This window comes from Rattus norvegicus, chromosome 2, assembly GCF_021556685.1.
Source record: "Rattus norvegicus strain SHRSP/BbbUtx chromosome 2, alternate assembly SHRSP_T2T, whole genome shotgun sequence".
Classification (NCBI taxonomy): Eukaryota; Metazoa; Chordata; class Mammalia; order Rodentia; family Muridae; genus Rattus; species Rattus norvegicus.
Genome location: NC_141535.1, coordinates 44,935,182 through 44,952,500, shown reverse-complemented (window position 1 = coordinate 44,952,500; position 17,319 = coordinate 44,935,182). Strand labels below are relative to the sequence as shown.

Below are 17,319 nucleotides of genomic sequence, written 5' to 3'. Positions count from 1 at the left end.
GTACTTGAAACTACACTGAATCCTTGATAATCATTCACCACACCTACAGAAAAAACAAAGTAAGACTGTTGCCACGGGACACTGAATTCACGACCATGTTAATGGCCTGGAAAGTGGAGGGGCCAGCACCCCTACCTTCAGACTCCAGTCCCCAAGCCCTCTTAGATATGATGTTAGTTCTTACACAGCAGCACTGCCTTTCTACCCCGAGGGTTGGGGAAATCCTCAGACTCCTGTGTGAAACAGTTCTGCTGATGTTGGTGTAGAAAGAACATTTATTTAAAATTATGGGTTGGTGTATTAGTAAACACTATGAGTCTAAAACACATTTTCCTTTGCTTGAGTGAGATCTCAGGGGTCAGGACCACTTGGTGAAATTTCCCTGAGTTCAACAAAGCTACCAGGTATATGCAAAATGTACACACACACACACTCTCACACTTACATGCACAAACCCTCACAAACACTCACAAACTACCTGCTCTCTCAGTTCATCTTGTGTGTTATAAAAACAGTACTCAAAGCCAGGGATGGCAGCTCACACCTATAATTCTAACACTTGGGAAGCTGAGGCAGGAGAGTTGCCATGATTTGGGGGACAGAATGATTGAGTGAGTCTCTGTTACAGAAAAAGGGGGAAAAATTACACCACCAAACCTTTTTCTGACATCCTATAACTTCTTTCCCATCAAATCAGAAGCTGCAGTCTTCCACCAGAGAGAGAGAGAGAGAGAGAGAGAGAGAGAGAGAGAGAGAGAGAGAGAGAGAGAGAGAGAATCCTTTAAAGATCAGCCCCACAATAGCTATCCTTAGTTGTGGGATACAGGTCCCTTGTTCCTCCCGACCCATGACCCATGTCTTACTAGGACAGATGAAGGGGTTGGTGAAGGGCTGACCTTAGACCACCTCACCTGATGGACAGGGCTTAACAGGCTCAGCTGCTGAAAACCGTAGAGGTTGGAGTGCGTTCCACTGAGGCCCACACCAGGGTCTCCTAGACAACTGAATAGAGGGAAGAGCCTTGAGCCCATCCCCAAGCAACCCCTGGCAAATTAGAAAATGGAGGATAGAGGCAAGGGGACGGAAACTCGGTAAAACCAGTGAAGACACCCCACCTGAAACACAGCAAAAACATAGGTCGTGGAATCAAGTTACTCAATAGAGAGAGATGGGGATAGGAGGTTCAATGGTTACAAGAGATAACTGCTCTTCCAGAGGACATGAGCATGTTTCCTAGCACCTACAACAGGCAGCTTGGGGGTTCTGATGACCTCATCTGGGCTTGGTAGGCACCCACACGCACACACATAAATAATATGTATACATATTCCTCTAAAGAACAAGGTCACTGCACTGCAGGGTTTTATGGTAAAGCCAAGCTACTTTTACCTAAAACAGCTGGCTCTTACTGTTTGGGGCTTCATTGTTTGGTTATGGTGGCTTCTGTCCAACGTCAGACATTATTGTTGAGAATTTGTCATGTGTTCACTGTACATGGAGAGTTGGTTAGAGACAAAAAGGAAAATGCCAGAGAGGGCCTTGATAGATTAGAGAGCGCTGGCTCGTTGCTGGTTCATTAAGTTCGTATCCCATCTGTCTGTCAATATTTTTTTTCTAGAACTTTGAATTAAATTCTCTGGTGTGTTCTGAATCAAAGATAAGACATCTGTAGCTTCCTAATGAATGGTTTCTCTCTCCTATCATCTAGCCGATGATTAAGTGGCATGAATTCTGCATTTGTGGATGGGATAGGTCGGGAACACCACAGCATGAAAATGGAGTAGATTTTTTTTTTTAAAAAGGAATATAGTTCTTTCTGAAGCTGACAACCATTATTATGTGCATGCGTGTGATACCTTACAATCATTAGCAAGTGCTACCGTGATCGTTAACATCCTTCGCCTTGGAAAATGAATATTTTATTATGCTTCAAGTCACAAGCAAAGTATTGAAATACCTTAACTACTTCCTTATTATTCCCAAATACACATTATAAGATAATGACAGTACTTAATATGCCGGGAGGCAAAATGCTGGTTCTACCTTTGAATAGCCATTTGCCATAGGACACTACGGGAAGATAATGCTCTTGAAATCAACTGAAGGCAATGGGCATGCGCAAGAGTGGGCGGAGTTAAGGCGGATTCGCTCCGTCTCCTTTAAACCATTAAAGCAAGGGCTGCTAAAACACAGTGCAGTGTGCGTGTGCTGGCAGTGGCGCCCCTTACTAGAGAATCAGCTAAATGCTGGGAACTTCTATTCTCAGGAGCCATGGTGATAGTCCATTCTGCCTACTGTGTCTCTAAGAAGACGACACTTAAGTCCCCACCCGACCCAACCAGACCTTGACTGTCAAGCTTGGTGAAGCACATAGTTGATATTCACAACTGTCTTTAAATAAAATAATTTCCGGAGAGAAGGAAAAACCTACAGGCTAAATCACTGCCGATGCTGAGAAGTTCTGTGGGTACTCACTCGACCAGCCTTCGGCTGTTTGGAAATATTCGTAAAGATTGGAGCGGCTTCTGAGGAGGTACAGGGTGCTTGTTTAGTTTGTGAGACCCGATTGATTAAAAAAAAAAAAAAAGAAGTGGAGAGAGATGGGCAAGGTGGTCCTGCCTGTAATCCAGCCCGTGGGAAGAGGAGGCGGCGGTAGGATCAGGAGGTGGAGGGCAAACTTTGGCTTCAAAGAATAGTGTGTGTGTGTGTGTGTGTGTGTGTGTGTGTGTGTGTGTGTGTGTGTGTGTGTGTGTACATATATGTATATATACATACTACACACACACACACACACACACACACACACATTTTTTTTCTTTTTTTCGGAGCTGGGGACCGAACCCAGGGCCTTGAGCTTGCTAGGCAAGCGCTCTACCACTGAGCTAAATCCCCAACCCCCACACAAACATTTTTTTAATGAAGAGGAAGTTGAGTGTGATAGTCCATACCTTTAATCCCAAAACTAGGGAGGCAATGGCAGGCGAATGAAAGAATTCAAGGCTATCCTGATCTCCATATTAAATTCCAGGTCAGCCAGGGCTACACAGTGAGACCCTGGAAAGTGGGGTGGAGAGGGCGCGGGGGAGTAGCTTTAGGCATAAAATCCATAGGGATCTCTCCAGTCACCCTGGTAGTCCCTGCAAACAAAGCCAGCCTGAGAACGTGACGTAGCGTGTACGTCCTGTCTTTACTGCTCTGTACCGCAGCCCTCACAAATCAAGGCTGAAGGAGGAACTGAAGGCTGCGCCTGCCCTCATCACATGACTCTTTCCATGAGGAGAATATCCCCTCCAGAGGTGTGGCTGTACCTAACAGTTAACGATCGCTTCCTACCTCTAAGCCCGTGGTTTATTCCTCTTTCTATGGCTAAGCGGCAACTGCATCGTCGGTGTGCAAATCTAAATGAGGAGTTTCTGCAGAGAACACCTTCCTTAGAGTCCTCAAGAGCATGGCACCATAAAAGGCAGGGAAAGGTTTCCAAATAGACTCTATTCGAGACTGAAATTTATCAAACTAAAAGACAAGGTGAATTCAGCCGCTGAACAAAGCTGGAGAACCAGGGTTCTCTCCCTGAGCGGTTATGGGTGTTGGTGTGCTGTGTGTGTTTAGAACAATTGTCTAAGCTATGCGTGTTTTCCTCTCAAGAGCTTAAAGTAAGAGGCTGGTCGAAGATTCCTTCTTCTCCCTTCTTATCACTGACTTTCAGCTTTTTTTCTCCTGTCTGCTTTAGTCTTATCTTTGCCTGTCATATTGAAGGGCGGAGGGCGCAGAAACAACATTTTTCTGCAAAATAAGGTGGGGTTTAATGAACCTCACGATCCTCCCAGAGTTGATTGTTGCATAGCCTCATTTTCATTTGCCAGTAAAAGTAATTGTGTTACTTTATTTATTTTATTTATTTATTATATCTAAGTACACTGTAACTGTCTTCAGACACCAGAAAAGGGCATCAGATCTCATTACAGATGGTTGTGAGCCACCATGTGGTTGCTGGGAATTGAACTCAGGACCTCTGGAAGAGCAGTCAGTGCTCTTAACCGCAGAGCCATCTCTCCAGCCCCCAATTGTGTTTCTTTATACTGTTCATCCACAAGAAACCTGCCAGCCACAAGCCTTGACTTCATGATCTCCCCCATCAGTAATTGCAATCCCTCCTTCCCTAAACGGGAACGATATTCCCGTTTTCCCAGTCTCTCTTTCCTTTATTTCTATACGTCCAGCAAATATCCATGCTTCAAGTTTCTAATATGAGCCCTGAGGTTCCCTGACCTATTAACCCGTCCACAGCTGGTTCCTCTCCACACCTGCTGTACCACAGTCCACAGAAAGCAGAAGACTCTTGGAGAGGTACTTAGTAAACGCCAGCATCCGTTCTTCTAGAGATGCACATCTATACAAACCGTGTTTCTCCTGTAATCAGCTGGACCTACTTATACTGCCTAACGAACTCGGGTAAGGCCCCATGAGTTGCTGATAGCCAGACATCGCCATCTTCCTCACCATGAGCATCTGGTTCCAGATGTGCGGCAAGATCCACAGCCAGCCAGACCCAGCGACAGACAGACCTGAGGGACCTGCAGGCTGGCAGGTGTCTGGTCCATCTGCTCCCGCTGTTGTTAGAAGCACTTCATGCTGACTAAGCTGGTTTTGAGGGTGTAGTGGATTAGGACTAGGGAGAGTGAGCCGTAAACATGTGACTCAGGGCTCTCAGGGCAGGGCGTGTGGCACACAGTTTCATTCAGCACCACACCTCAAACTCGGCAAGCAGCTGAGTTAAAGGCACTCCCTGAGCAGCGGCAGCGGTGGTGGCAGCGGCAGCTCTCCATTCCAAGGTTCGCGTGCTTGCGTGATTCATCCAAGTCTTCTTCTACCCCAGCCCAACTCTCCTTAGGGGACAGGCAGACTGGAGGCACGGCGTCACAGGGGGAGAAGCAAGGGACAGGAAGTAAGGAACTGACAAGGGTCCACTGACTGGACATTCACCTTCTGCCTTGTGCCTGTGAAGTTTAGGGACAAGGACATTTAAGTCTTGTCAGTGATGGTGTACACAGATGAGTCTTTCAGGTGCTTTGGTACTGAAAGATACCAGAGAGCAAACATAAACGAGACACCAAATCCCAGGGGGCACTTGAGCCAGAGACCCTTCCACAGGAGGATAAAACTATGCTGTTCTTGTCTTTTAGTATTTCAGGCATATTACTGGATGGTCTTGTTCATAGACCGTGATTAGACACCAAGCACTCAATTACGTTGAGATGTGGCTGTCCCTTAAGTGGGGTCCTGGGGGTGGTACAAAGGGACTAGAGCCCTTGACAAGGGTAAACTGGGGACTGTGACTTGTCATGAATTACATTACGAAACGTACAGGTAGAGAAGCAAAGAGGTATAGAAGATTCCATCAGTCACCTGGTTAAAGTCCACCTGAATGGGACCTTGGAGTGGTGCGTGTGTACTGACCATTTACTGTAGCTCTGACTCATGGGCCCTCTGTGAACCCAGGAGGAAAGACGGGAACACTAAAGTCAAAGCTTATCTAACCAGACTCCAGTGGACAAACAGTCAACACAGGACAGACAAATAATAACAAGAAGGCTGTGGAGACAGTCTGGCAATATGGGACATGACCTCAGACTCATTCAAGGTTCGTGACCAGATTTCCTACAATAATGGAGGAGGAGGGACCCAGAAAACCAAACGAAAACAGAAAACAGGAAGAAGGAATCTGGAGGGCCTACCCCTAGCTGAGGAACTTCTGGCAGTTGATGGCTACTCAAGGAGAGAAAATCACTTTTCTGTGGGGATGTGGCTACTGGTAGGCTGTCCACTCCCTAGTGGCTGGCCTTGCATCTCTTCATATATGATATATGGTCAGCACTAATTGGACTCGAGGGTATTAATACTAAAAAAAGAGGGCTTGCAGTTGGGAGGGGCGTGGGTGGGAGGTCTCTGAGGGAACAGATAAGATAAAAGACTTGAAGGAGTATGGCAGGTAACAGAATTGTCTGCCAGGGTCTCTCCTTATGAAACCCAGTCCTATGCTCACATAATTCCAGGGCTAAAAGCCCCCCTCGATCCTGTCCTAGGACCTCCCTGCCTTCCCCTAGGCCCAATCCTGTCTTAGAGACCAGGTTTTACCCTTCTTAGAATAAAAACACTCTCCAGGACCTTAGCTAAGTTTGATTGGGAAGGTTTATATGTGGGTGTCTTACTAGAAAATGCAATCCCAAGGAAAGCCCAAGGGAGAGGTAACCAATGCAAAGGTGACCTATGGAATTGGCTGCCACCAAATACAATGACTTGCCCAAGCCATAAGATTGTGTCATGAAAAAAAAAAATCACAAAACTGGTGCCTCAGCATCTTGGGGGAGGATGAGGAAAGAAGTGACTTAGCCATCGGCTTCCACCCTTCCCTGAACAAAGGTTCTCCCTCTGATCCATTAACTTCCCATACTCTCACATTATGCTGGAGCCGAATTCTTAGACCTGACCTTGGAGTCATGTTTTAGACTAGTCCCGTACATCTCAAAACACACACACACACACACACACACACACACACACACACACACACACACACACACGAGAGAGACAGACAGACAGACATGGGACGACACCATTAGCATGCTCACAGTACAACCTCTAATCTTAACATCTGCTCCAGCAACTAACACACAATGGGTCAAACCCAGAGGAATACTTCCCACATGGTTGGCCTCCAGCCTTTAAATAACTCTGAAAATGCGGGAAATATGTGTGAATTGTTCCTCTCTCATTGGAAGCCAAGACTTTTTTTGGACTCCTGGGCAGATTTGAGCAGTTGAAGCACCAAGGTAAGAGACACATTTGGTAACTTGTCACATCATCCTCAGAGAACCTTTAGGCCCTAATCAAGTATCATCATCTGTCTGTCTGTCTGTCTGTCTGTCTGTCTCTCATGCGTGCGTGCGTGTGTGTGCGTGCGTGCGTGAGAGAGAGAGAGAGAGAGAGAGAGAGATCAGGAATCTGGGAACTCATTAGCATTGCCTTCACAACACTGACAAACAGAAGCAAAAGAGCACACAGCAGGTCATTTCATTTTACCCTTTAAACCTAAGTTCACTTTTTTTCACCAATATGAGATTCTAGAGGGAGGTTGGGGAGGATGTGGAAGAGGGATTTGCTGCTCCTCTTGTTTGCCAGATGTTCTGACCTGACCCAGAGTCCCACTTCTGTGTGACATTGCCAGAGCAGCGTCATGGCATGTACCTTGAAAATCTACAGTGACCGGAGAGACTCTCCTGCCAGGTACCATGCCTATTCAGGCATGGGAGCTCCTGCAGGCACAGTAAACCTGTCCCTCTCCCTTGTTTCACTTCCCACTTTTCCAGGTGAGGTGTGTTTAATCAACCAAGGTCAAACAGTATTAGATGGAAAATCCCAGAAATAAACAGCTCATCCATTTTAAATGATTCTCCATTTTGAGCATTGGGAAGGATTCTCCATCTGTCGTGCATAGGTCTGGAGGGCATGAATCACCACAATTCATTCAGTGGATCCACACTCACGGCTTTCTCTACCCTGAGTGATCTCATGGTATCTACCATAGTCACGTGGTAGGATTAGGTGAGCCAGCGGCTGTTGGACTCTTCTAGAGAGCCCTTTTCTCTTTTAGTTTTACATGCTTATCGGATTCCTAAAGGTTTTATTTACTGTTAAAGGCTTCTGTGTGGCTGGTGAGGTAACTGGGGGAATGGGGAATGGGGTGGCGGCAAGAGGCGGGAGGGTGCATTTGCTGTGTAAGCCAGAGAACCGAGTCACTAAAACCATGGAAGCGGTTTGGTTTGCCAGCAGCCCCTGACTGATCCAGTGGGTCTGAGGATAAAGTAGCAAGTGTGATTCTTCTTTCCCATGCAACTAGGTGCCACTGGGTACTTTGAGTTTTTTTTTGTTTTGTTTTATTATTTTTTATTTTTTTCAAGACAAGCTTTCCTCTGTATATAGCAGAGGTCTGGCTGTCCTGGAACTTGCTTTGTGGACAATGCTTGCTTCGCAGTCACGGAGATCCACCTGCCTCTGCCTCCTGGGTGCTGGGATTAAAGTTGTGCACCACCATTCTGGGCTACAGTGGTTTTGTTTTTAAGTTAATAAAATTTCATCACAATCTCAAAAAAAAAAAAAGAAGAAAGAAAAGAAAAGAAAGAAAGAAAGAAAGAAAGAAAGAAAAGAAAAAGAAAAACTGTTCAATTGTACTTCAGTAGTTCGGGTTTTAATCTTGTACCAGTGAGCTATGATTTGCACTGAGCTTCTTCGCTTTGTTTTGTCGGGGTTAGGGGGGGTTACGTTTTTCAGAGGGGATCATATTGGCCTGGAACTTCCTATGTGGTAGATGACATCAAGTGCTGACAGTTCTCTTCCATTACCTGAAGCACCGCATGCAGATATATTGTTTTAAGTTTTAGTAAATGACTTTTGAATACTTTATAAGAAAAAAACCCACTTTTTAAAAACGCTGAAGTGAGCAGTATGGGCTCGTGCCTGCCTTGATCGTCCACCATGCCAAGTCTGAGGCCAGCCTGCAATAGGAGACCCTTGGAAGGTCTGGAAGAAAGGAAGAAATAAAGACTTGTATTATGGTTTCTCCAGAGACAGAGAGACACATTTCAAGAAATTGTAGGGACTAGCCGGCGTGATTCTGGAGGAATAAAGCCTCAATCTTGAGGACTTTCTTCCTTGTCTAGAAGACCTCAGTTTTTGCTCTTATAGCGTTTGGCCACATTGGTTGAGGGTCATTCACATTAACACATTATCAAGGGAATGGATCATAGTTAAGGTCAACGTGTCTATATTAACTGCATCTACAGATACATGACAGCCATGACAGACTAGAGTCGGACAGAGTAACTGGGTAGTGATACCCAACCAAATAGTTGCATAAAACGTCTCACAGCCACATAAAATGTTTGTTAAAAGCTTCCTGATAATTTTGCTGATGATTTTACCCAATGAAAAGTAACTTACTTTTATTGCTGGCAGGTTTTTCAATTAAAAATTTGTTTATAATTACTGTTGGTGGGGGGCATGGACGTGTGGCAGCGTGAGTGTAGCGTTCAGAAGGCAGTTTTGTGTAGTTGAATCTCTTCTCTCCACCGTGACATAAAGTTGGGTGGTCAGACTCGTGAGGAAGACTCCTTTACCCACTGTACCTTCCTGCCAACCATGCTGGAGGTTTTGAAGTTTTAAGCAGGGTCAGCTCTTTACTGGTCATAATCTAATTCAGCAATGTCATTTAAGTGCATTGCAGTCAGGGCATAAAAACATTTATGGCCTTTGACATATTCTGTCAAATTACTTTATAAGAATTCATAACACATTAAGGGTCAATAATTCTTTGGTTAACTTTGCTAGGCTACACTGATGGTCAGTCAAGATGATACATTGGTTTAGTTTTAATTTTTGGTAAATGAAACATCTCCTAAGTGTGTATTTGAATTAATAAAATCAATCATTTACCTTTAATTCCTGACCAAGTGATTCTATTTGTCTTTTTATTCTAGGGAGATGGATTGTTGTAGGAATAAAACATTTTTCTAAAGTGACTAATTGTATTGAAAAATCATAATCATCATTCCCTTTTGAGGAATTAATGTTTAATTACAGTGAACTTGGTTATAAACCCTAAAGGTGTACAGAACCAGGCAATGTAGGAGAAAGGAGCAGGTCAGGGGAATTCCTAAGCAGAAAAAGTAAAGGTCGGATATTAATTAATGCACTTTAAATGCATTAGCAATTGAAAAGAGCGCACAAGAAAGGGCAGAAGGAAGTGCACCTGAGTGTTAGCGGCAATACCAAAGGACAAACATTTAAAGACCTACATCGACTTTCTTTTCAGTTCCTGAATTGCAAACATCTACTCTGTTTTATGGGATAAAGGGTTTCCTTCTTCCAGAATAGAAAATAAAGCCAATTAAAATCTTCAAATTGTTGCAATGTTGCCCTTTGACAGAGGTTATAGTCGACTCACAGGACTGTGGGTATTTTTTTTAATTACCCAGTAAAATTGCCCATAAAAGCATTGTGTAATGTGTTCATTGGGAAGGTTTGTTTGTCTTTTTTTTTCTTTTTTTTCCCGGAGCTGGGGACTGAACCCAGGGCCTTGCGCTTGCTAGGCAAGCGCTCTACCACTGAGCTAAATCCCCAACCTTTTTTTTTTTTTTCTTTTAAAGAATTCTATATACCTGTGAGACTTTGGAGTTCACAATAAAAACCTGTATTGTTTAGAACTAAATGAAACATTGGAATTCCCTCTTTGGATGCCTTTATTTTGTATTTAGTGCGAAGAGTGAGACTGTCTGAATTGAGCTCCTTCATGCTTTCTGTTATCCTCAGATTCCAGGTTGGATTGTCTGTTTTCATTGTCCTAACGAAATACCCAAATAACAAAATAACGAAATGTTCAAAAACGAGGTTCCCCTCCCTGACTTCTTTCTCCACAAACATAGCCCATGTACTGTGGCCTCTCTCTGTGCTCCTGTGTCTCCTTCCACTGCGTGTCTCCTGACAGCTGACCACACTGAACGCTGTCTGCGCATTTCCTGAACACTTGCAGATATTCTTGGGAAGGATAACTCTTCAGACTCTTTGGCCATTTCTGAAAACACTTATGTGTGTGCGTGTCTTGCCTACATGTTTGGACGAGTACTCTGTGCATGCCTGAAGCGCTCAAGGTCAGAAAAGAGAAACTGATCCCCGGGAACTGTAGTTATGGATCATTTTGAATCACCGTGTGGGAACGGAACCTAGGTCTTCTGCAAGAGCAGTAAGTGTTCGAAAGAGCCGAGCCTTCCCCATTTTGCCCATTGTTAACTGAGTGAGCTGTAATTTTAAGAGTTCTTCCTATGGGTTGGTGAGATGGCTCAGTGGTTAAGAGCACTGCCTGCTCTTCCAGCGGTCCTAAGTTCAAATCTCAGCAACCACATGGTGGCTCACAACCATCTATAATGGGATCTGATTTCTTCTTCTGGTGTGTCTGAAGACAGCCACAGTGTGTGTGTGTGTGTGTGTGTGTGTGTGTGTGTGTGTGTGTGTGTGTGTGTGTGTGTGTTAATTAATTCTAAAAAGAAGAATTCTTCAACTATCCTTATCACACACACGATTGCAAATGTCTTTAGTCATGCTGTAGGATATTCTTTACATTTTACTGGTGATCTGGGCAGCACAAGATTTTTTATTTGGATGAAATCCAAATCCAGTTTATTACATTGCATCTTTTTTTTTTAAGATTTATTTATTTTATTTATATGAGGACACTGTAGCTGTTTTCAGACACACCAGAAGAGGGCATTGGATCGCATTACAGATGGTTGTGAGCCACCATGTGGTTGCTGGGATTTGACCTCTGGAAGAGCAGTCAGTGCTCTTAACCACTGAGCCACCTCTCCAGCCCCACATTCCACCTTCTTTTTCTTCTCTTGCTGTGTGTATTCCTTGGGTCATATTGATTGTCCAGAGGAACCATTTCTGTGTCTTCTCATAAGTTTATTTTTATTATTACTTTTATTTCATGAGATACGTGTTTTGCCTGTATGTGTGTAAGGTACCATGTGCATGTTATACTTACAGAGGCCAGAAGAGATTGTAGGATCCCCTGGAAGTGGAGGTACAGATGGTTAAAAGCTGCCATGAGGGGGCTGGGAACTAAAGTAAGGTCCTCTGGAAGAGCAGTCAGAGCTCATAAACACTGAGCCCTTTCTCTAGGTCATCTCATGAGGCTTAGCTCTTACATTTGGGTTGATGGCCCATTATGAATACATTTTATGTACAGTACAATAGCAACTCTATTTTTAAAAAATGGCCATGCAGCTGCTTTGCTATTTGTTTAAATGTTTCTTTTACATTGAGTTGTCTTGGCCTCCTTTGAAATTCAGTTGGCTACAAGTTTAACATATTTTTGGAACTTCAGTCATTTTGTCCCATTTATCTACACGTCAGTCATTGAGCTAGTCTTGTTCAGTACTGGTTACTTAGAGCTCCGTAGTGAGTTTTAAGATCTATAAATTTCAGTCCTGTGTCTGTTCACATTATTCTGAGACCTGGTGTTGCTATGTAGCCCTGGCTGACTTTCAACTCACGCTCCTCTTGCCTTCAGCTCCCTCGGGATGTATTACCACATCCAAGCTGTGTATCTGCCACTTTTAATCTTAGACATACTTAATTTTCTCAATTTCAGTTTTCTTACTCTGTTCAACAATGATATAAAGAATACATTGTTAAAGGTTTTTTTAAGAATATATTCTCACATCCTAGAGATAAATGGATTGGTCTGAAGTCATGGAAAGAAGTAGTCACCATTATCATATTTCAACTCATTTAATCCACCGAGGAAGGCTTGCCTCGGAGAACACACTTCTGCGAGCCAGTCAGGGCCAGCTCTTCACTTCTGAAACCCAGCCAATTGGGAAACACTCATTCCACGCAAGGTTAAAGAGGGCAGATTCCATTGTCAAATAAGTTCAGGAAGTGGTTGCTATTTTATCACCTTCTTGGAGGTTCACTGCCTCTGCCTTGGGTCCATTTCGGATGAAACAGACGGGGATGGAGACCTGTGTGCAGCTGGGGTGCAAGGCAGTGTCCCTTGAAACACCCCTTATGTTGACAGAAGTATATGGGAGATGTAGCTCAAATTGGGGCGCGGTGCTGAGCAGGAGAACCTGGAGGTCAACATGCTTGCCAACAAGCCTCCAGCTGAGCCCACAAAAAGCTCTGGAGTCTTTAGAGTTGCCCTGCACTGAGCCAAGAGGGATCCGATTTCTGTCAGGACACAGCCTGGGGCAGGGGAGAGAGGAGGAAGCATGGGCAATTCCACTCCATTCCGCCAGGGCAGCCTTCAGAAACGGATAGAGTTTTAACGACTTGTCATCAAGCCAAATGTCCATCCTTCGGCTGGCAGAGGAAATAGCCTGCCTAGGGTAGGGGCAGGACAGTGTGGATTCGTACAGGGTTGCGCTTCGAGAGACACTTTGGGTTCTGTGGCATAACCGTGGGCATAACCGTGGGCTTTTCCACCCTTGCCTCCGTTCCAGAATAAATGCCTAGACCGTGAGCTAGGGCTTGATCCTCGACTAGGTCATAACTTAATTAACCTATTCATTCTATTCTATGATGCCACGTGGCTGGTTACCTCTCCTCAGTTTCATGTGTGTTTTGTCAGAGTTTGGTGCTGATCTCCTCTGCACCTGACTCTAGCCCAGTTTCTCTCTCCCTCCCAGAACTCCCACCTTCTATTTCCTGCCTCAGCTAACAGACCATCAGCTTTTTATAGACAGGCGACGCTTCCACACAATACACAGGAGATTCTCTCTAAAGTGTGTTTTTTATTTGAAACCATTTTTGATTTTTTTGCACATTCTGAAACTTTTTTTCCTGCTGTTGTTACATGGGGTTGAGACTCAAGGCTTGAGAAGCTGGAGTCTACCCCTTTCCTTCCTCAGAGACTAGATGGCTTGAAATGTCCAATTCTCTAATGGTGTCTCTACTTTCTCCTGAATCATGATGTTCCTCCCCAAAGACGGGTCATTCCATTGACCCAACCAAAACATTTATTCCTACCACTCAGGAAACTCCAAAGGTTTTTGAAATTCTATTACAGAAATGGAGAGCAGAATCTAATCTTCCTTATTAGTCTATAGTTCATCAGCATAATAATATTCCGAGCTCTTTTGTTTTTTGTTTTTTTTGTTTTTTTTTTTTCCGGAGCTGGGGACCGAACCCAGGGCCTTGCACTTCCAAGGCAAGCGCTCTACCACTGAGCTAAATCCCCAACCCCACTCTTTTGTTTTTTAACCCGGCTTACTTTGCTTACCCTAATTAATTACTCCTTCATATAACCCAGCAGCCCCACTTTATGCTCCTTACCTCCTAGACACATAAACTCCACCCTGAAAAGACTTCCTCTACCTCTCTTCAATCCTGAATATCTATGTCTGGGTTACAGGGCGGGCCATATAATTTGTATAGCCTATGGTAGTCCTTGGGTCAATGTATTAAGAATCTCAAGGCAGCAGTGTCGAGTGTAAAGCCAGCGTGGGTCCTGTAAGCACAGGTCAGAATCCCATAGCACCAGTTTTCCTAGCATAATCTCTTCAGCCTCAGAATTCAACGGAACACGCACCCAGCTTGTCTGGTTCATATTCCTTTCTTCTCCCTCGACCCTCACATCTAACGCATCACATCGCAGAATCTTTCCACTTAACGCTCTCCAACTTGTCTACACCTCCGTATCTCTTCGTTGGCCTCCCTAGCACAGGCTGTCATCACCCCTCACTCAGAAGATTGCCGAGCCATCCACCCCTGGCTCCCTGCGAAGGCACGAAGGCACGAGATGACTTCCAAAAGCCAATCCCATAGTCCTTCCTCATGCCCCGCCCCCATGCCCCTTGCCCCGTGTACAGCCCACATCCACCACAGGCTCTCTTTGCCTGGTAAAGTTCAAATACCTTCACAAAGGACGGCCCATAAGGCTTCCCGATGACTCTTCTGTTCCCAACCCTCGCCATGATTCTCCCATCCTGGTGGCATTCTGTCTTCTCTGTCCTTGTGTACTATGGCAGAGAGCCAGACTTCTTGACAAAAATCCAGAGCAAGTCAGATAAATAGACTCTGTGGGGAAATGAGACAGCTGTGCAGCGGACCTGAACTGGCTGTGACCACGGTGGAGAGAGGGTAGACACTCAAACTAGTCGGCGGAGATGCTTAGTGTCGTTTCACCTCAATTCCTTATCCATAAAAACGGAGGAACAGTGAAGGGACTTGCTCGCTGTCTCCGTTAGGGTTTTACTGCTGTGAACAGACACCATGACCAATGCAACTCTTATAAAGGTCAACACTTAATTGGGGCTGGCTTACAGGTTCAGAGTTTCAGTCCATTATCATCGAGGTGGGAAGCATGGTAACATCCAGGCAGGGATGGGGCTGGAGGAGCTGAAAGGTCCATCTCTTGTTCTGAGGGCAGCTAGGACTAACTAAGGTCTTAAAGCCTACGCCCATAGTGACACATTTCCTCCAACAAGGCCACACCTCCAAATAGTGTCACTCCCTAGGTCAAGCATTGTCAAGTTACCACACTTGCCTTAAGGATCAAATGAGCTCTGTGCATATATACTCGGGATATCTGGTGGGCACAGCTAGCACTGGGGGGGAGCCTGCTCAGTGTAGCTCATATGGGTTTCCCTTCTTCCTGGCCCCGCTAAACACCTACTTCCTGTTCTCCTTCTCTCTGGCTCCAGGCTTCTGTCAGGACAGCTATGGCTGACAAAAGGCTTCTACTCCGCCCCCACCCCCCTGTATCGCCTGCATATTGGTCTAACTCTACTACTCAAATTTATCCACTACTATCCTGTCTCCTGAGAGTTTCCCAAACTCTCCTAGAGAATCTCATTCCCCCAGAACATCACTACAGTCCCCCAGGCACGAACCACTGACGTCAGCAAGGGGAGGGGCAGAGACGAGCATCATGGGTAGAATCTAACTTCTCAAATCTGAGCAACCAGTAGAGAGAAGCGCAGCTGGTCTTGCGCAGCTCTGGGCGATGCCTGGAAAGGAGTATTTCACAGCAGCCTGGAGGCCATACTGTATTCAGGCTTACTCAAGGGCTTGAAGCTTGATGCTACCGAGGATTGTGTCCTCCCTAACTCCATTTTAAAATTCTCTCTGCAGCTGGGCATGGCGGCGCATGCCTTTGATTCTAGCCTGTGGAGACAGAGTCGGGTGGATCTCTTTGAGTTCAAGGCCAACCTGGTTTACATACTGAGTTCCAGGACAACCAGAGCGGCACAGTGAGACCCTGTCTCAAGTTAAATTTAATAAATAAACAATTCTATCTGCAGCTGGACCTAGTAGTCGGTGCTAGAATCCCAGCACTCTCGAGGAGAAAAATTGAGGCATTCAAGGCCAGCCTGGGCTACATAAGACCTTGCCCTAAACAAAAAATTTCACTACATAAACTTTGGGATGGGAAGCCATACATCAGGTTCCTTTGTTGTCATTCTAATCGCTGTGCATTTACTTCTGCAGAACCACTACCTGCAGTGTGGATAACATTTTTCCAAAAGTGAGAGAGAGAGAGAGAGATCACAACTGCACGACAGTTATTTCTTCCTTTTTCACACTTTTAAAAAAGTGATTATTTTCATTTTTGTGTGTGTTTTTATGTGTGTGTTTATGTTTGTGAGTGCAGGTGCCAAAAGAGGCCAGAGGGCATGGGATCATCTGGAGCTGGAGTCGCAGGCAGCTGGGTACTGGAAACCCACCGGGTTCTCTGCCAGAGCAGCCAAGCAGCCGGTCCTCTTCCTGCGGAGCCAGCTTTCTAGCTCCACCCCCTCCCTCCATTTTCAGGTCTTTAACTCAGTGGAGTACTGGGGCTCGCAGCTCTGCAATCCCAACACTCAGGAGCTTGACTGCAGTAAACGTAAGGAGACATGATGACTGTAAATGTAAGAAGAGTCAGGACTGCACAGTGAGTTCTAGGCCAGCCTGGGCTGCCTCAAAATAGAAACAAACAAGCAGAATAAATAAATAAGTGTGACTTATTTGGCAATACACTAAAAGGAGTAATTATGAAAACTAGGAATTCTACGTCCTGCTTTTCACACTTTTTCACACTGCCATGCCACGTGACAAGGTAACATTTATGACCTTTAAAACTATGCATGTATACAATAAATACTAAAATATCTACATATGCTACATGAGATGTCAAATAGAAATTACTTTACATATGCTATATGCAACCTTCTGTGTCCACTGCCTGAGAACCCATAGATAACTAAGAAACTGAACCGTTGTATTTCTCTTTTTTTATATTCTTAGCCACTAAGTTCTTTTATTCATTTATTTATTTATTTATTTATTTATTTATTTATTCTACGTGTATGAGTGTTTTGCCTGCATGTGTGTATGTGCACAATGTATGTGCAGAATGCCTACAGAGGTCATGAAAGGGTGTTGGGTCTCCTGGAACTTGAGTTACAAATGGCTGTGAACCAGGTAAGTGCTTGGGAAACAAACTGGGTCCTCTGAGAGAGCAACAAGGCCCTTGACTGCAGAGCCAAGTCTCCAGCCCCTTACCCATCAACATTTAAGGAAAAAAATGTCAAAAAAAAAAAAAAGGTTACGGGTGACACAGATACTTGCTCTGTTTGTGCACACATCCTTTTGATGGACGCCAAGCCCTTTCTGGCTTGGTGCTGCTCTGAACATTTTGGTTTAAGTCTCTCTGCTCATGACTTTTTTTGATGCTCTCAATATTGCGCTTAAAGGACAGCGGTTTTAAATTTTATTAAAGTC

General features: G+C 44.7%; 1 long non-coding RNA gene across 5 annotated transcripts in view; it reads right to left on the bottom strand.

Annotated features, from left to right (window-relative positions):
- The window catches only part of LOC134485835 (uncharacterized), a 59,724-nt gene extending 44,724 nt beyond the window's left edge, over positions 1–15,000 (bottom strand). For 2 of the 5 annotated variants that reach the window (XR_015670641.1, XR_015670664.1), the window contains exon 1: positions 4,501–4,639. This is a non-coding gene — a long non-coding RNA (uncharacterized LOC134485835). Of the gene's footprint in view, positions 1–3,904; positions 4,998–8,476; positions 8,578–14,471 lie in introns of those variants that run through there. The other 3 variants (XR_015670675.1, XR_015670647.1, XR_015670653.1) reach the window with 3 other exon arrangements.
- Positions 15,001–17,319: the final 2,319 nt, after the last annotated feature.